This window comes from Homarus americanus, unplaced genomic scaffold, assembly GCF_018991925.1.
Source record: "Homarus americanus isolate GMGI-L3 unplaced genomic scaffold, GMGI_Hamer_2.0 scaffold20930, whole genome shotgun sequence".
Taxonomy (NCBI): Eukaryota; Metazoa; Arthropoda; class Malacostraca; order Decapoda; family Nephropidae; genus Homarus; species Homarus americanus.
Genome location: NW_024748502.1, coordinates 2,990,338 through 3,011,361, shown reverse-complemented (window position 1 = coordinate 3,011,361; position 21,024 = coordinate 2,990,338).

The window sequence follows — 21,024 nt, the reverse complement described above, 5'->3', positions numbered from 1 at the left end:
CGAAAAATCCACATATGTATAGAAAACGTTTTTATATAACGAACCCTAACGTAATGTAACCTATTACAGTTATATGTAATCTGGGACGAACATGTCATAGCTGAAAATTGTCAAAGAAATATGCAAAGCAGTGGAAAACCATATAATTTGATTATTGGCGAGGCGAACTACCTATAAACAATTAATATTTGACGGTTGGCAAAAGTTCTGTGAAAATGAACCAACAAGTCATAAGCTAAAAATTACCAAATCATTAATTTATCCTTGGTCACCATCAAAACAATCCTCTAGACATCACGAAACTATTCTGAATCATCTAAGAATTGGGCATACGCAATTGACGCATGGCCAACTCATGTCTTCCCCTAATGGAGCCCCACCTATATGCTCCAACTGCCGAACACAAATAACAGTCCAACATATTCTCATTGAATGCCCTATTTATAATCGGTATCGAACAATGTGCTTCACTAACCCTACAATGCAAGATATTTTAGCAGAGACCCCAAAATTCTCCGTAAGTTCAGTTTTCACCTTTTTGAAATGCTGTAATCTCCTCCAAACAATATAACACTAAATTATAGAAACACAAATATATGTTAAAATCCCTTTGGCCAGCCCTAGGAGAGACTCAAATGGGTGTCAGTGGTCTGGTTAAACTAAATCTTGATGATGATGATGATTATCGGCGAATGTTCACTCTACAGTCGCAGGGATGGTGATGGAGGTTTTTGGGGGGGGGGAGGAGGATCAACTTTCAGTTCACTATGAATACATGAAATAGGAAGGGTTTCTTGGGCAGTCGATCCTAAAAGATTTACCAAAACGTTATGTCAGAGTAATAATACTTAACCTAGGTGTTACTAATACCATTAATTTACTCTAGTATATAAAAGCCTGCATCAGTTACCACAACATAATAATACTCTGCCATTTCAGATATGCCTGCAGGACTAGCAAATTCGTCGGCAGTGATTGCTGAGCGAGGCCAAATCATCGGGATGTGGTACTAGCACTATTGCAAAACAAGTCTGCCAAAGCAGTGGCTATTGCGTTAGTTACTCATCTCATCTATTCCTTTTTCTACACCTATAGTGATACTCTCAAATAGAGGGGCAGAATTTAAAACTCAACTCTTAAACGCAATATGTCAACGTTACGACATCACACAAACATCCACAACCACCTACCATCCATCCTCAAATGGGTTGGTCGAGCGTACAAATCGTAAAATTCTTGAGATTCTCCGACACGTGGTAAATCCGTTGAAAAATTACTGCGAAGGACTGGCTTCCACAAGTAACAGCATCCATCAATGGATCTATCAATAGCTTTACAGGCAACTCGCCATTCTACATAATCTATGGTACCGATAAACGCTTGTCCTATGATCAACTAGCAGGAACCCCACAACCTGTGTACAACATGGATAACTATGCCAAGAAGCAAATCAACGTTTTCACAAGCATCTATGGGAAAGCACGAAAACATTTAGCAGTCTCACGTGCTGCAAGAAACATAAAAACGCTAAGCCTATAACTCTAGAAATAGGTGATGCAGTAATGAAAAAGCGCTGGACTGCATATCAAAACTTTCGCCTAAATTCACAGGCCCATACCTGCTAAAAGCGAAAGAGCATGGAAACAAATTCCAAGTAGTTGAGCCAATGACAAACATTACAGGCATAGTGCATGTCGATACAATGAAAAAAGTCAGCAGAGATTTATAGGGAGCCTTAATGTTAATCAGTTAGATCCTACTTCTAGCCCAACAGTTGCTCAACTCGACACGATAATAGACAATATGTATCCTCGTCCCTTTCGGGCATGGCTACTCCTGTTGGCATGAAGCGCTGTAGCAGCAGCCGCATCGCCAGCAGACATCATCAAACCAGTAGTTTTAGTTGCCCCACTGGGCAAAGTACTTTTAGTGAAAGACGTAACTGTCAAATACCAGCTCCATGGATAAGTGCGCATGCCTGTGCACCTGAGGTCAATAGCTGTCTTCATTGAAACAGCTATGCACACTCTGCAAGAACTCGAACAACAGTCTACCTTCTCTACAACACTTCTAAAAACCATCTCACTTCAAAACGCCCGTATAAAGAGTCTACTCAAGCGCGTAATGCACTTCGAGGAAAAGCTACCTACGTCCCCTGAAGACATTGGGAAGAATGTGCACTCTCATAGGCGTCAAAATCGTGGTCTATTTAATCTATTTGGGCTATTAATAACACCCTTTTCTGTACGGCAACCGCAGATGATGTAGCTAATCTAAGAAAATGAATGAATGCAGTTTCAGAAGCGCAATCCTACAAGGCAGTACAGACTCTGAACTCTCAGATGAATGCTATTGTTGATAAAACTAATCAAGTGACACGTATTGATTGTCAATGGACTCACACGGTCAGTGCCTAAACTAAAATGGATACTCCGCTTTACAGAATATATGCATGCAGCTGAAACCTCTGTGCAAGCTCTCACAGTTACCAGTGATAGGCTCATAGCTGATTTAGTGAATGCAGGTTTAGGTCGTATAGATGCACAACTGTTGCCGGTTGGTCAACTTTATTGCCACTTTACTTATAGCTGAAGCTGACTATCATATAACTCCTATCTTTTAAGAGCACGACGTAGAATACTATTACCCCTGAGTGGAGGCATCCTTAGTGCACAAGGAAATACTAATACACATTCCACTATAATCGCAGAAGTTTAAGACATGACTTTTGGAACCATTTCCATTGAAGGCGAATGACGATCTTTTGGTTCTTAACAGACTGTATTAGCTCCTTAGTTTTTATATAAATGTCAGGGCAGTATATTGAGTTTATATAATCATATCACCCCCTCGGTAAGTTCCTTGAAGGAGCGGCCCTAAGAATGTTAGGTCAGCACATAGAAGCCGGCTACTGGAGCACTCTTACTCAACCTCACACACAAGCCGGACGTATTTTAGAAGAGCTATTTAATATAGCCTCCGTCCTCATGCTAACACTCATAGCTACAGTGATTAAGTTACGGTGATATACACTTGGACCTGTATATAATATATTTTATATATAAATACAGAAAGGACAGTTGGGTTTCGCTACTAAAACCCGAATACTTTTACTTTTACATGTTCCAGCCCCACTGACCCGGCAAGAATCAACGGTTAAAGGGCCAGTTCAAGACAAACTGAACTAATTGTGGTTTTGAATGATTTTTCGTCGGTTGCTGTGACTAAGCAAGTAAGCATGAAATCCTAAATCTTTGTAAATCAACATTCTTACTTTTACATGTATTTCCTGCTTATGCTTTCACATTACCCGGATTGTAGAAGCTACTTGTAAACTAGCTATAGTACAAACTAATGCTTCTACAACTCTGCAGCAATTTGAATACACTCCAATACCTCACTGGTTACTGTTTCACGTGCATGTCAATAATGTGCAATGTTTTTATTTCCCAAAGCAAACCAGTGTAATACTCATATGCCAGGGTGTAGGTAAACATTTAGTAGTAGAAGGTTATCATATAGCACAAGTCTTTGTGAGCTCAGCAGTAATGCAATCACAACCTTGTATACTCACCACCATTTTGCATTTGTATCAAATATTACTTCTGAACTAGTACCTATACCATTTTTACTGAATATCAATTTCAGCAGCCTTCATATTGTTTCCTGTATTACAGAATTCTCTTACCTTTTATTTATCTTCCGGAGTAATCCTACCTGGTTTCATCATACCTCTCATTATATTTGCCATTTCCTTGACTGTTATGATATTTTGTTCCAAGAAAATGTCCTCTAGCTACACATTAGTTTCCAAGAAAAATTTCCTAAAGGCATTGAAAAAAGCATGTGCAAGATGCAGCAGTTTACTTAAACCACACTTTCTTGTAACATGGATAGGAATATATAGGACTTAAACTGTGAAGACTCGGTTGGTGGTGGCCGAACGGTGTAACAGCACCATTGCTTTATATAAATACACCTAAATGGATAACACTAAGCCATTCATCAAATTATTCACTAAGTGATTCATCATGTTATTCACGACTAGATCAATTAGGTCGAGCCAGGGTCAGCAGATTTAGGGAACACCAGCTCGCTCCGCTTTGCTCTCTAAACGCCCTAGAGAGTGGCACTTCACTTACATAAGAACATAAGAACATAAGAAAATAACAAAATAAGGAGTCTGCAATAGGCCGGTTGGCCTGTGCATGGCCACTGGACAGGGAAGCCGGGCACTTAACACAAGTGTTATCTCAAAATGATATTCACAACACTTCCCTGGACAGAATTCACATTCTGTGCGCTGTCGGGTGCCCTCCTCATCCTGCGTGAACACCTGAACTCTCTGGCGAATGCATACTGTCCGTGACAGTGGTTGAAGCTGCCCGTAACTACCGGACCACCATTGCTGCACACAACTACCACAGTAACCCCCCATCCATCCTCGGAGAGGAGAAACTTGGCAGTGGAACCCTCTGAGTCTTCCACGACAGGGGAGAGAACACGGCCAGAACATGTTACTGCATGCCTGCTGGAGAACACGTCACCAGGTGGATCTGTCGGAGATACAGGTTGAGTGATTATTATGGAAGGGTTCAGATTGTTGAAAAGCGGAGTGGTCCCACGTACGTCCACCTGTAAGGATGAGGTTTGCACTTCAGTCCTTCCTTAAGGTGGGGATGAAAACGTTCTATCATACCATTTGATTGGGGATGATAAGCAGTGGTCCGCTGACGCGACATCCCCAGAAGTTGAAGGAGCTGTTGCCACAGGATAGACTTGAATTGTGCTCCGCGGTCGGTTATGATCGTGCCAGGTGTACCAATCGAGCCATTTAACCATTAAAAAGCGCCCAGGCTGTCGTCTCTGTGGAGACGTCAGCGATAGGTAAGGCCTCTGCCCACCTAGTAAAGTGATCCACACATGTCAGGTCCCACGATGTCCACATGGACTGTATGAAAACATCCTCTAGGTTATGGAAGGTTACTAAGGAGGGAGATCGAGTACTTATGGACGTTTGATGCCCGACAGTCCACACACTGTCTCGTCCACTCTCTGGCGTCAGCTCTGATCCTTGGCCATAAAACCTTTTGAGCCAAATGTCGTGTGGTTGCATTTGACCCGGGGTGCCTGAGGCTATGGAAGCACTGAAACACTGCTTTACGATAAGGACCAGGTATGAACGACCTCGGCTGATCACAGGCTACATCACACCAGAGCTGAAGGGGTGAGCCAGGAAGGTCAAAAGGCTCTAGGCGGAGAGTCGAATCGCCTTGCCTGAGTGTGTTGCGCTCCTCATCTATACGTTGTGTTTTTGTGAGTTGTTGATAATCAGGAGAAGGGTATTGTGAGAGCACACGTCGATGCTCCATGACAAGGCATCAGCAGGGCCATTGTCCTGACCGCCAATGGGCCTTATATCTAATGTGAACTCTACAATGTACGACAGATGTCTGACGACTCTTGGAGAATGGTGATCAGACTGCCGACAATGAAATGTCGGAAATGTCACTCTGCTAGTAACGCCCTGTCGAAGGCACTATACCTGAGTGCCTGGGTTCCAGGTGTTGGGAGAAAAACGCGACGGGGATTACGCCGCCACCAATTTCCTGCTGAAGCACCTCACCCACTGCGGTTGCAGAGGCATCAGTCGTCAACACTGTAGGTACATTGGGTGCGGGATGCGCCTGCCGGGTAAGCTGAGCAAACTCTTCCTTGATGGCGCAGAAGGTCCTGTCAGCCACCGGGGACAGACAAGTGCGATCTTCGAATCTTTAGTTAGCCCTTTTATTATGTCGTTAAGTGGAGTCAAAACGTCTGCTGCCTGAAGTAGGAAGCGGTGATAATAATTGACCACTCCCAAGAACTCCCGTAATTTCTTTGCCGTAAGTGGCCGTGGGAAGTCCAAGATGGCGCTGACTTTCTATGGGAGTGGTCTGAGTCCCTCAGTGGAGACCATTGCCCCAAGAAATCAACTGCTTCCGCCCCCAGATACACTTGGCTGGATGAATCTTAATTCCATACTCCTGCAGGAATTGAAAAAGCTGCCGCAGGTGGCACTTATGTTCCTTGTGATCCCTGGAGGCAACTGCAGCATCATCGATATACACTAACAAATTTTAATTCCCTGAGTGCATGATTAATAAGTCGTTTGAATGTCTGAGCAGCGTTCCTCAAACCGAAGGGCATCTCAACAAATTCGAATAGACAAAATGGTGTAATAATGGCGGTCTTGAGAACATCCTCAGGTGCAACCAGGATCTATTGGAATGCTCGAATAAGATCGATCTTTGAGAAAACTTGTGATCCATGCAGGATGGAATGAAAGTCTTGAATGTGAGGAATCGGGTAAATCTGGTCTCGTAATAATGTTAAGAGCCCTGTAGTCACAACATGCCCGCCATTCTCCTGGTGTTTGCTTCGGGACCATATGGAGAGGGGATGCCCAGGGGCTGTAGGACGGCCTGATGGTTCCCTCCCTCAGGAGCTCCCCGTATTCTTCCTTCGCCACCTTCAGTCGCTCCGGAGGTAGCTGACGGGGGCAAGAGAAGACAGGTGGACCAGTGGTAACGATGTGATGCTGGATGCCATGGCCCGCCCCGGCAGTTGCCGATTCAGGGAAGGTGAGGCCGGGGTATTCCCGGAGAAGGCGCTGATACTTTGCTGCAGGGGACACGTGTGCGATGTCAGGGCGAGGTTCAACTCTCCCCCACACCCTGAACAATGCCCTTTGTGGGATGATTTCTGAGACAATAACGCCGAAAATCCACGATGAGGTCATGATGACTGAGACTATCGTACCCAAAGATTGGTTGGGTGAAATCTGCAACCACGAAAGCCCACTTGAATAACTGGTAAAGTCCATGGTTAAGGGCAAGCACCCACGTGCCGTAGGTAGTCATAGGCGAGATGTCAGCCTTAGAGATAATACTGGTATAATATTAACGGATGCCCCTGTGTCTACCAAGAACTTATGCCAGATGTCCGATCAGTAATGTGGAGTTGAGTAGCCTTTTGAAAAGCTTGAGCGACGGCTGTTACCAACTCCCGCCCCTCATGTTTCCCTCCATTTGGCATTGTGGCCTACACTTGCAGGCGTTGTTTCTAAATGTCGCATGATACCAACACAGGTTGCCAGCAGGGACTGAAAAATATGTACTACTCCCCTGGGCCTGATTGACAATACGCTCTAGCTCTGCAAGATGGCCGAGAACCTTTTCCATAATTTCTCCTGCCACCTCTCGGGCTCCACTTTGGCTTGGAATCCGATTTGACGCATACACTAACCGATACATTCCAGAGGTTTAAAAGCTAACAGGTATTTTCCTATCGCGATTATTACAACATAAAAAAAATAGGATCACCAGGCTTAGAACTACCAATACTTGGGGAATCATGCCTAAACGGCAATTGTAGCTACACTAGATTGGAGTAGATCACTGTACGACACTGAACTTGGCATATTAGAGAACACTCACAACACCGTCATTAAAGTTGTTCTTCTCTGTCGGGGGAACGGACACATGTGAGTCATGCAACTGGCCCATACCCATTCCAGCCACTGCAACCGCAGCCACCTGTGCACACTGCACATCCTTGTTGATACGAATATTATCTTCAAACGTTTAATCCATTTCGGGTAATTAATCCAGTCGTATGTAACCGATGCCAAACAGACTTCTTTCTAAAGACGTTGATTTCATGCAACACAAACTGCTGTTTTAATTCTCTGTGGGATTAAGCAGAATCATCGGTTCACTCCTACCTGTAGTAAGTGTGTGTGTGTGTCTTTGCCAGTGTGTGCCTTTGCTTGTCTGTAAAAACAGTTGTATAAATGAAACAGTTTTATGAAGTTTATTTAATTAAATTATTTATTTTACATTCCCTGTGAGGCATTGGAAATATAAATCTATATATAATGTTTTATTTGTTCTTCTATTTATTTATGTTTCAATTATATGTCATAAATGGATACTATACAGTAGTGAACCAGTTTAAAAACAAGGTTTTTTGCGGGCATTAAATCAATCAATAATTACTGGTCAACAGCCAAAATGGTTCACATATGAGATCATGCTCACACAACTAATTTCATATTGCTGAATTCGAATCTGATATTTGTTTTGTTCTATCAGACCAGGTTTTATAAAAAAATCAATAGGTACAAATATTTAATATTCCATCACATGTCGTGCAAAAGATGAGATTATCTCATGTGACTGTGCTTTCATGACTAATTTCATATTAATGAATATTAATTGGATGTTTCATTCTACCATCTGACCTACTTTCTTAAAGAATAAAAAAAATAGTAAATATAGTAACATTATCGCGTCATGCAAGATACAATTTTAAACCTATCACAGATAAGCTCATAAAAAATTGTACCAAAAAACATAAGTTCAAATCCTTTATAATGACAAAATATGAAGTTCTAAAAGTGCTTCTGAACTTTACTCTTTCTCTTGTACAGCTTGCTCTCTTCTCGTTGCAGTGTCCAGCAATAGTCGCCCATCATGTTAGGACTGAATTGTCCCTGATATCTGCTCTCCATTATGGCGATATCTTGATGAAATCTTTCGCCGTGTACATCACTAACGTCTCCAAGGTTACCTGGGAAAAATTCAATATGAGAGTGGAAAAAATGCAATTTCAAGGACATCCTTGCTCCCAATGCATGATAATTCTGAAGCATGGTTGTTACGATTTCTTTGTAGTTGTCAGCACGATAGTTTCCAAGAAAATTCTTTGACACATTGATTCCCATGCTTTTTTCTCCAGTGGGTTCAATGTTTTGGTGAATTCGCTACCATTAACTAGTATACGAATTTGTGGTCCATTCAAGACACCTGTTTTCAACTTGGCTTCGGAAACCACACCACCTAGTTTTGGAGATAAGTATAGAGTCCCAGCACCGAATTGATCCATAGCTTTGATGAAATTTTTAGCCAAACCGAGCTTTAGATGCAGTGGAGGCAAAAATATCTTTTCTGGATCTACAAGCGGATTGTGAGCACAGTTAAACCTTCCAGGCGCATCTCTTGGTCTTGTCGGCCAATCCTTTCTCACATAGTGCTCTGCATCAGCTCTGCTGTTCCACAAGCACAAAAAGCACATGTGCTTTGTGTAGCCACTCTGAAGGCCCAGTAGTAAACTGATGACTTTGAGATCGCCACATATCTTCCACTGGTGTTTCTCATACTCTATAGCGGCCAACAGAATTTTCATTGTTTCATAGCTCTCAGTCATTTTTGTTGCGTGTGCTATTGGGACAGATGGAAGCCGATTGCCATTGTGTAAAAGAACAGCTTTCAGAGAGTCTTTTCCTGAGTCTATAAACAGCCTCCAATCCTCTGTCTTGTATGTTTCAGACTTGCAGAGTTGTTGCATGAGAGATACTGCGTCCTCGCAATAACAAAGGTTGTTTGCCATCTTGAAAAATGCAGACAGCTGTCTATGTCGGTAACGCGCTGTAGTGATATGCACTCCATCTTCTAGCAGGTTACGCTGCTTTAGTCTGGATCCCAAAACTTCAGTCTTTTCTTTTGACAAGTTTAGGTCCCTGATGAGATAATGAAGCGCTTCTTGAGTAAATAGTTTAGGCCTGGTATTTTCAGAGTCATCCTGGTAGTCGTTTTCCATTGAGGTAGAGATAGAATCGGAATCACTCAATTCTTGTTCAGTCGGTGGATTTGGGACTGGAAGTTCAGCACTGTGCGGTACTGGTCGGATTGCAGAAGCAATATTGGGGTACTGTACCTTGCCTCGTGTCTTGATTTTTATTCCCTTAATATTTGTGAGACAGAAGTAGCAGTCACTACTGTGGTCTTTAGGTTCACGCCATATCATTGGTACAGCAAACGGCATTCCTGAACTTCGTTTACCACACATCCACTCGCTCAGGTGGTTAACACAAGACTTACAGGCTACATGAGGTGCCCATTTCTTGTCTTGGTCACCCAAATGACATTTGAAGTAACTTTTGTAGTTCAGTCGAACAGCTTTTGTGATTGGTTTCTTGAGGCTACCAGGAGTGAAGGCACCACATATGTAGCAAAAACTGTCAGCACCGTTCACACACTTGCGACGTTCCATGTTTTGTTAATTTCAGAGTAATTACAAATCATGCAGGTGTAGATATGCAATATCATAAATCAGCAAACTGAAACAAACAAAAAAGCACAAATCAGGACAAAATAATTGCATAAGTGGAGCCAATGAGCATATAAATTACTGTATGAATAGCATGGTACACTAAATATATAGATATGCTGGTTCTGGAAAACTGAGCCTGATACAGCTATACGAATGTCATAATTGAGTTCAGCGCATACAATTACACTAGAATCAGACTGTTTTGATCCAGAACCATGAGAATTTTTTTTTATGTTGACCAGTGTATCGAAAGAAATGTAATTTGAAATATATAATAAGCTAAGTCTACTCAGATGACAATCATAATGACAGTTGAAAGGTCTACAGCGATACAATACATATGCTACCGTATTAGCTATACCTTCAGTACGAGATTTCACTAATTAATGTAACAGTTTTTTATAATTAATAAAAACGGCAAGGGACCCCGTTGAAATCGTCTTGCTTTACGAGTGCATATGTTTCCATGCAAGTGTGCGTGAGTGTTGGAACATTATTGTAAGTTATGAAATATTGTGAGGTAACGTTGTAACATAGTTTGGTATTTTGGCAAGGATTTTTCCCCTTTTCTTATATATGAATGGAGAGAAAAATATATACAAATACAATTATTACAGTAAACGTTTTCCAAGAATACAGTACATAAATATGTTGTGAACAGCATGACATGAACTTATTTAATATGAGATTATGAGATTGAAATATGATATATCAATTTCCTCGTCACAAGTGACTTGAACAGCCGGATCGGACCATTACAAACAGCATTGCATGAATTGTGTCGTTATGCAGTTGTTTGCAGTTGTTTCTTTGTCTCCGTCTCCCTCTCTGATTTTGTCCATGGTATATATGGTAATTATTTCACATGCAATATATTTATCCTATATGATACTGTACTCTTTCATAATAATTATAAGTATAATGTTATGATTTGTTTGACTTAAATCACCCTGAATATATACAGCCTAAGTGAGGATAATAGAAGAGGATTGTTTTCTTTACATTTATTATACAATTGGATATATATTCATGAAAATTATATTTATTTCAGTTAACATGGAAAAATAGTAATATCGATGTGCATTCAGTATGTGGCGTTGATTATACAGGGAAGTTATTTATGACACATTAATATTTAGTCCAGCCACCTTCATTCTCGATTACTTGCTGCAGCCTGTTGGGAACGGAGGCGACGTGATTGTGCGGTTTCCGCCTCAGGAGCTCTCGCTCATGGTGTGTATGCTCCTGTAGCTGCACCCTGGTTCTCTCTTCACTCTCACACGTTCACAATATTGCCTCAAGCGTTCTCTATAGGGTTCATGTCACAACCTTTATTTGGCCAGTCTAAAGCTTGGAAATTTCTTTGTTCTGCAAACCACCGCGTTACAATCCGTGCGGTATGGATAGGACATCTATCGTGCATGAAAATTATGTTTTCGGGAAACGGGAAAACATTTGCACGTACCGAGGGAAGCATAACTTCTTCGAGTATTCTTTCTAAATACTATTCAGCTGTGAATCTTCCTTCTATGTCAGTCAGCTCTCCAACTCCGTGCAAATATTTCCTTCCCCAAACAATGCAAGTCACATGGCTACTCCTTGCTTCCTCATAAATATGCTGTCTAGATATTGGGTGTTGTTCCTCCTCCAGCAATGCAACCTTCCGTGAGAGGTAGACGAAAGTTTTTTCGTCAGTGAATATTACTCTTCCCCAGAAATCTGGGCCTTCTTCAGCATACTGTCGAGCAAACTGCAACCTGCCCTCGTGATGTCGCTAATTTAACTCCTTGTTGGCGGGAGTTCTATGGTGAATGCCTCCTCGTGAAGTCTTCGCCTGATTGTTAAAGGGGAAATATTTAATTGGAGATCCTCTCTTATTGAAAATGAAGTGTTGAAGGGGTTGGCCTCGGCGAAATTCCGGATGGCTTCAACTTGTGCAGGTGTTGTTCTGCGCGGCATTCCCGTCCTGTGGTGGTCCTTTAAACTTTCTTCCTCTTCCCATCGTTCAATAATACACAGTTGACCGAGAAACCCCCCATTTTCGGGGAATTTTAGTGGGTGAAAACCCAGCTTCCTTCATGCCGATTATTCTTCCACGTTTAGTGATTTTCTGCGAGTGGTATTTAATGTTGGCAGGAGCCTTCTACAATTGAGGGAGTGGAAGGGTAGTCAGCACTGACAACACCTCTGTCTCCTTCACCTTCCCGCCAATAACGTCAGCATTATATTTATATTTTATTAGGCATTTATAAAAAATAAATGATTGAATAAATAAATAAATAAATAAGATACAAATTTATAATACATCATACACATATTTGACAACATAAAATTTTTTTGTTTTAAAAGTCACCAGACTAAAGGAGACGTAATCCATGCAAGCCAGAAACAAGGATTTGGTGGGGGGGTGGGGGGGGTGGTGCAAATAGTCACTCAACGAAAAAAAAACATTTGCTGTTTACAATATTCAGAGCCTAGGAATGACAATGATATTGCTAGATAAAGGCTTGTAAAAGTATTAGGCATATGCTACCGCACTAATTCACACCATCAGACGGAGGGTTCGTAAGATACATTACCACCACCTTCAATTGAACAATGTCATTATTAAATAAAGACAGGTTGACACACACACGCACACACACACACACACACACTCCACATGCAAACGCACACACTCCACATGCGCACACACACACTCCACATGCGCGCACACACACACACACACACACACATACACTTACTACAGGTAGGAGTGAACCCATGATTCTGCTTAATCCCACAGCGAATTAAAACAGCAGTTTGTGTTGTATGAAATCAGCGTCTTTATAAAGAAGTCTGTTTGGCATCGGTTACATACGACTGGATTAATTACCCGAAATGGATTAAACGTTTGAAAATAATATTCGTATAAATTAATGATAAACAGGCAACCTCATAAACAGCCTTCACACAGCTGTGCCCGATGCATGATGTTCTTTAACATACTTACCGATTTTTATTTATGTTTAATTGTCTAAACATGAATTCATATAGGTTGGCCCATTGCTCTATCCATTTTAAAATCAAATTAACAGTACATACCAGCAGAAAGGTATTACATAATACGAAACAACAAAGCCCAACCATAAATTAAGCAACGGGGAACTAAGTAACCAATCACTGATCACTTTTACATTCATTCATTATTTTTACTACGTTGTATTGTAAACAAACAGCCGTGAGTTGCCAGCTGTCTCCAGCAGTGTTCGAAGAATCTTGAACGAGACTGTATTGTACATATGATCAGGCCTCTTGTAACGACTAATAAGGGTGATTAAATGCCCCCTCTGTTGGAGGCCTCACGACTGCTTCCTGGACCTTGAGGGAAGTGCAAAGACTAGAGCGTAGTGCTTCTGACGTTAGCTAAACGTGGTAACCGACAGGATTGCCTCGACGTGTGTTAACCACCCCTCCACTTCCGTGGTAAATGAGGGTAGTCTGATCTTACCCACCATGCCTCGCTTATAGTCAATCCGGGGTCACCAATGTGAGAGTTTTTCCACGAGATGTAAATGACAGGCAGGATCTAGGTTTTCTTGTGCGGGGCACTTTATTAATTTAAAACACAAAAATGACAAGTTGAAAAAGGAAATTACAGCACACATAAACTTCACTAAAGGTGAGAACATCAATGTTCAATTAATAAAATAAATCGTAAGAGGCTAGGAGGGGACTTGTCTCCACGGTGCAGGTTGTCAGATTGCTCCACACGACGGACTCGAGAGGCAAGACGTCCGTGTTGAGTCGAAGGTGGTGTCGCCGTGTTGCTGGCTGTGAACTGTCTGCTGCCCACCTCATCCTGTTCCAACACCTGAACCCTCTGCCGCGATGTTACAGTCCGCGGCGGTGGTTGAGGCTGCCCGTAACTACCGGACCACCATTGCAACACACAACCACTACAATTACACCTGTTATTACACCAGGGAGCTACACTAAGGAGCTACATCACGGGAAATACACCAAGGAGCTACACCCAGGAGCTAGTCTGAAGTTACAGTAGAGTTCTACACAACTACATTAGGGATCTACACCAGGAAGGAACACCAGGTAGCTACACCAGGAGCGTACACCAGGGGAGCTACACAAGAAAGCTACACCAATTAGTTATACCAGGAAAATACACTAAAGAGCTATATCAGAGAACTATACCAGGAAGCTAAATTAAGGATCTACACCAGGAAGCTACAGTTAGAAGCTACACCAGATAGGTACACCATGGAGCTACACTAAGGAGCTACACCAGGGAGCTATGCCAGGGTGCTTCACTCAGGATGCAAACCAGGAAGCTAAACTAAGGAGCTACACCGGGGAGCTACATAACTTTATACATAATCGCCGAGTAAAACTAGCGTGAAGGTAATAATTTCTTTAAAGTCGTGTACAAAATTAAAGAGACGATATTCACAGAATAATTTAGATGTCCAACGAAGGCGACATACAAAAACTATTAATATTTTTAACTCTTAGCCTTTGCTCACGAGTAACTCGAATCACATACGAAACATAATCAGCAAAAATTGTGATAAATTAAAAAATTATTCTGCGACAAGTAAAAGCTGAGCAACAAAATTCCCTGTGATCTAAAGTAATTTATTCTCTCGAATCGGGCGATGAGGTCGATCTACCTAGGTTACCTCTTCCGTTTAAACAGTTTGAAATATGATATGACATACTACACCACTCAACACAGATAATGCAGGGTACTGACCCACAAATCGGCGTACCTCGACAAGCTACGAGAGACAATACTCACTCTGTACCTTTAATGAACGCATTCCCTAGAATATCTCCCACGAACAAACAGCAGTTGGATAATGAGTGGAGAGCCATTGTCAACATAAAATTTCCAGACTATATGAAAAATCAAAGAAATGCAGAGCTAATCTACAAGGAAACGTCAAGTATGAAAGATGATTTTGGTGAACCATATTTCCGTGAGCTCCCATACTTTGCTCTGAAGATATTGTCTTTACCCACATCAAATGTTGATGCAGAAAGAATCTTTTCCAAGGTGAATTTGACCAAAACTAAGCCAAGAAATAATCTTTCTTCGCAGACTTTAACATCTCTAATCATTTCATCTGAAATGGTTCACAAATGTAGAGGATGTGTTTCATACGAGCCAAGTGAAAATTTGATTCGGTTTGTAAAAAATCCTAATGATTAATTGTAAATACCATGTATATGTTTTGTTTATTACCTTTGTATTTCATTACAAAATGGGGAAATATATGAACCTTTTGTTACATTTTTTTTTAAACCTTATTACGACTTCATTTTTATCCCATACCAAAATAAAACGTATTTCAATATCAATAAATATCGTCTTTGGATGTTTTATATTTATTTCCTGTTTAATTCAGTTACTCAATAAATGTACACGTTTTCTCTTATGTGACGTATGGCAACTGGCCGGTGTGAACTAAGCGGCAAAACTGTACAGTGGAGCTGGGAGGTGGAAAATCTGGTGTGCTCCAGAGTCAGTTACGGAGTATAGGCTGTGAAGTCAACATCTGGTCTCTTGTCTCCTAAACCATAAGTATTGAGTGTTAGTGTACTCTTTTTGCTCCAGAGCCCAGAGTTATTATATTTTATATGGTGGTGATTGGGATTTAGTGATTATATATTATAGTGTGATGGTTAGGATTTAATGTTCATTTATTATGACTTGGGTTTTCTGATTTCTTTTGTTGTATATAGTTTTTTTATGAAATTCCGTCATCAGCTTAAGTTATTTTTGTAAATAAATAGTAAGTGTAAACTTTTAAGGTAATTTTCCTTATTAAACAGGTTGAAGAATTTATGGGAGGGGCTGGTTAAAAACTCGCTTTGTATCTTAACATGTGGGGAGCTGAAGACAATTTTTCATGAGCTTTATACAAAATAGGTTTAGAATTGTGAATAGCGAGTTTTGCTGAAGTTTAACAGATTGTTTTCTTTCTCTGTACTGTAGTATTGCATGTAAATTGTGTAACGATGGAATTTGAGCTAGAAACATTTGCTGATGATCCTAGTGTAGAGTACTTGACAGGTGCATTTGAGGAAAGAGGATTGGATTAAATTGGCTCGTGAGTATAGGGCCCAAATTAAACATCATTGAAGAAAGTCTGAAGTGAAAAATGCTGTTTTACGTCATCTTGTAAACATAGGGGTACTTGACGAATTCGCTTTATCATTGTGCGAGTTAGAGAATGATTTTAAGAATCATGCTGTTAGGATAATGGAACTGGAGTTACAGAGGGAAAAGTTGAAAGCAGAGAGGGAAGCAGAGAAGGAAGAGTTGGAAGCAGATAGAGAGAAAAGAGCTCATGAGTTGCTTATGAAGGAAAAGGAAAGGGAACGAAATTAGGCGAGCAAAAATTTCAGCTTGGATTAGAAGAAAAGAAAGCCCAGCATAGAACAAGAAGACATTCGAATAATTAAATTATGACCCCATTGTTTGATGTGTCTAAACAGTCGAGGTTAGTTCCTAGGTTTGATGAAGATGATCCTAAAGAATTTTTCTTACAATATTGGCCTGTATTACTACAGTCAGTGTTGAGTAGAAGAGCTAGAGGTGGCACAAGTAAAGACTATAAGATAGTTAAGGAAACTATACTTAAAGCTTACCAACTGACCTCTGAATTTTATTGCCAGCAGTATAGAAATATGAGGAAACAAGATAATGAAAGCTATATTGAACTAGCACATAAGGTTAGGAAGTTTGGGCTGACATCGTTTAAGGCTGCCCGAGCTGTGTCTTATGAGACATTAGTAGAATTAATATTACTGGAGCAGTTTAAGAGGGCAGTAACATTGGATATTAGGGCATACTTGGAGGAGAGAGATGTAGAGTGTTTGACTCTGGCTGCTGCCTTATGTGAAAATTACTCTTTTTAACTCATAGAGGTTTTTTTCGCAGCTCCCAGGCTCATACTGTACCGAGTAGAGGGGTGACTCGGTGTAAGGATGGAAAGTCTGGTGGAGTCGGTGAGTTAGGCACAGCTCCATATGGCCCTGTGGAAAGGACTGGAAGTGGTGCCTCGTGCATGGCTAGGTCTTCTGGACTCTCTGGTGAGGAAGGACCAGTGTGTTACTATTGGTCATTTTAGACGTCATTGTCCCAGGTTATCATTAAAGCTGGATAAAGTGAAACAAAGTGTGATGTCTTGTAGTCCTGTGGTTGGTAACCCCAGAAATAGCAGTGAGAAAAGGTTAAGAGATTTGTTTGACCTCTTGTGTTTACAGGATCAGTTGGTATTGGAATTGACTGAGAGTACTCCTGTGCGTGTGTTGAAGGATACTGCATCTGCCTGTAGTTTGGTACTGAGGAGTAGTGTTCCTCTTCTGAAGAAGGTTTTGACAGGGGATAGTATTCTCTTGCAGGGAGTTAACCATGAGCAGCCTAATTTCCCCTTTGTAGGTTATACCTGAAGACTGACCTTGTGAGCGAGTTTGTCACTGTAGGGGTGAAGGATACTATGCCTGTAAGAGGAGTGTCGTTCGTGATGGGAAATGACATTGCTGGTAAGAAGGTTGTACCAGAACCTACAGTATTGTGACTGAAAAGCCTGTATTTGTTAGAGACACTTGAGGAATTAAAGAGAATTCCGGGTTTGTTTCCTTCCTGCGCTGTTACCAAGAGTCAAACGAGTATGCAGAGAGACTGGTGATTTGGTTTAAGTTGAGGGTACTTATAGTTCCGAAACTTGCAGCCTGTTAGAAGATGGTGTGGACTTAGGAGGATTGTTCGAGAATAGCTCGAGTGTCGGTTTTGGGGAGTCTCATGAAGAGGTTGTGCCGCCTGATGTCACTATTCCTGATCTCGGAGAAGATCCTTTGGTGATGGAAAATGTACTAATGGACAGGGATATGTTGATTGAAGCTCAACAAGATGACCAAAAATCAGCGACGATGCTACTAAGAGCATTGGATGTGAAGGATTCACATCAAACCCCTGTTTGTTACTATGTTGATGAGGGAGTTCTTATGCTTAAGTTCAGACCTGATGATGTTTCTGGAGATGAAACATGGGAAGAAGTCTATTGTAAGGGCTGCAACGAGCGGGTAGGTTGTCCGCCGCTCGCTTGCTTGTTCACTGCCCCGCTAGGGGCAGACACGATCCAGCCATCACCACAGCTGTTACTTCACCTCGTTGTTCTATTCTAACTCTGGTTGTGTACTCATCTGAGGCTCCTGGAGCTCGTGGGCTGATTCCCCAGTCCTTCACTATTTGGCTGTCAAACTCCGGTCACCTACTACAACTACTGCCATGGCTGCCACGTGATAGCCACTTCCTCCACGCCCTATCCACCGTCCGTGCCCTGGCGTCTCTCCTGTATGGCAAGACATCGCCCACTAACGCCGGCTCCAAGTGAGGAAGCTGCCCTGGACCTTTCCCCCGAGAGTGGATCACAGCGTTGCCAGAATATTCCACCGTGGTGGTTAAAAGGAAGATTCATCTGCACCCGTAGAAAATACCTGTTCTTTGTTGTATTGATTGTTTTGTTTTAAGTAATTGTTTGACATCAGTGCTGTTTATTTGATATTTGTGTGAGTGGTGTCAGAGTTAAATTATTGTGATTATTTTCTTAGTAAAGATATGTATATCTCTAACGGTTGTTTAAGACCCCTTGGAAACCCATGGTTCTTGACTTTCCTTTTTATAAGATCCTGATTAGGCTGGCAAGGAATTTATATCCCAAAGGCCAGGCCCTTAACATCTATCAAATTGTAGTTTCGCCTTGTTACCGGAAGGATATCTTGAGCTTAGCACATGATTTTGTTGTAGGGCATCTGGGGGTTAACAAGACTGGCAAGAAAATTATACCTAACTACTTTTGGCCTCGGCTAAGGAAGGGTGTATCTGATTACTGTAAAACTTGACATGTGTGCCAGGTAGCTGGAAAACCTAACCAGTTGATTAAGCCAGCACAGTTGAAACCCATGTAATAGTCCCTTAGTCTTTATACAAATGTCAGGGCAGTACATTGGGTTTATATAATCATATCACCCCCTGTAACTTTCCACTGGCTATGAGGTGACACGGTCACATCACGTGATGGGTAGGTTCCTTGAGGCGCGACTCTAAGACTGTTAAGGACAGCATTTAACAGCCGGTTGCCTGGAGCATTGTCACTCGACACCACACACCAGTCGGACGTATTTAGAAGAGCTCTTTAATAGAGCCTCCGTCCTCATCTTAAAACTCATAGCTACAGTGAATAAGTTACTGTGATATACACTTGGAACTGTATCTGACATAGTTCCACAATAAATAGATAACAGACAATTGGGTTTCGCAACTAAAACCGTATATAATATACATGTTCCAGCCTCATTAACCCAGATGGAATCAACGGTTAAAGGACCAGAACATAAGGTGGCAGCAAAGTGGTAACGGATAACGACATTCTTGTCTAGATACACATTCTACGTAACAAGTCGTTAGTGTTTTACCAAATCTGAAAAACAAGAAACAGTGACGTGTACTCTGTTCCAAAGTGTATTAGGGTATCCCAAAGTGAGATGTTATACGTTGATTTTTATTTTGTCATCCAAAGAGGTGTGAAATTTTTTGTCAATGACCAATTCCGAGTTATTGAAGACTTTCTATCTAATGGAAAGTTGGCAACAAGGCATGACTGTGAGGAATTCATGAGGTCAGCATTCAGCATCCTGTGGGTGGATCTTAGTGTTGCCACATACCTACGAGCTTCGAGGTCTTGCAGCACGTGGACCTTACACCATTGAGTAAAATTACGGACCTGGTCACCACGCGGTATCACGTGAAAAATGTTTGCGGGGTTAGTAGACATATCAGTGCTAGAAGCAGCCATGCTATTTAACTTACCCCTAACTGAGGGATCTTTTAATGGGGGAGGTAATAAAAAGTTTTCTGACACACTGTCTTCCTGCGGAGGAGAAAGAAGAACCTGCCCGTAATCAGGAGACGTATTATACTTGTTACCTGACCCTAGGGTTTGACGGTTTAAATCGTCAAATGATTGGTCTATAATATTATCACTACTCCTGACAGAAATGTCGAGCCTTGATTGCGCCTGTGTTTCGTGCTCATCCACTGAATCTATCTCTCCAGTAGTGACTTTAACCTCATCTGCAATATGTGAATCGCTAATATAATGCTCTGCCAACTCAGCAATATCCCAAGATGATGACTTCGAAAAACTGTTCATTAATATGGAAATGGATCACATCAAAAGTTAAACAAATAAAATTATTCTTGCCTCTCATTTACAGTAAATTTATATAAATTATATTTAAAATAATTAAAATATCAATAGCTGAACAGGTGAAAAATAAATACTGGAAATTATACTATGTCAGTATATATTAAGATAAGAAGGGCACTTATAATAATTGATATAACCTACACGATGTCTATCTGTGTGAAGTTATGTCATTGAATATGTTAATGTGGGTATATATATATATAATGTATAGCTAGATACCTATTTACGGAGGTCTTGGTCGTCTTAGAAAACGGATGCCGACAGACGCAGCCGTCCCTCCCACTGGCACAGCTGATTCAAGGTCGAGTTGAGTGGGTCAATGGCCGCCGCGCTGTCAGGTGCTTATCTTCGTTGCGTAGCAACTGAATGATGCTTCAGGATGGCGACAGGCGAGTCCACTTCAACACCGGGAGTCCACTATCCACCAAAATTGCTGACCACTGGTCGTGAACTCGCTGGATACGTCCACCACTGACGAGATGTCGCTCCTTCTGTGTGTCAAACCTTTGGAAGCCCTGTATATATAGGACTTGCTGGGGACACACGGGGAGTAAACAATTTGCAGTCACGAACAGCCAAAACAGTCTGTTTAAAC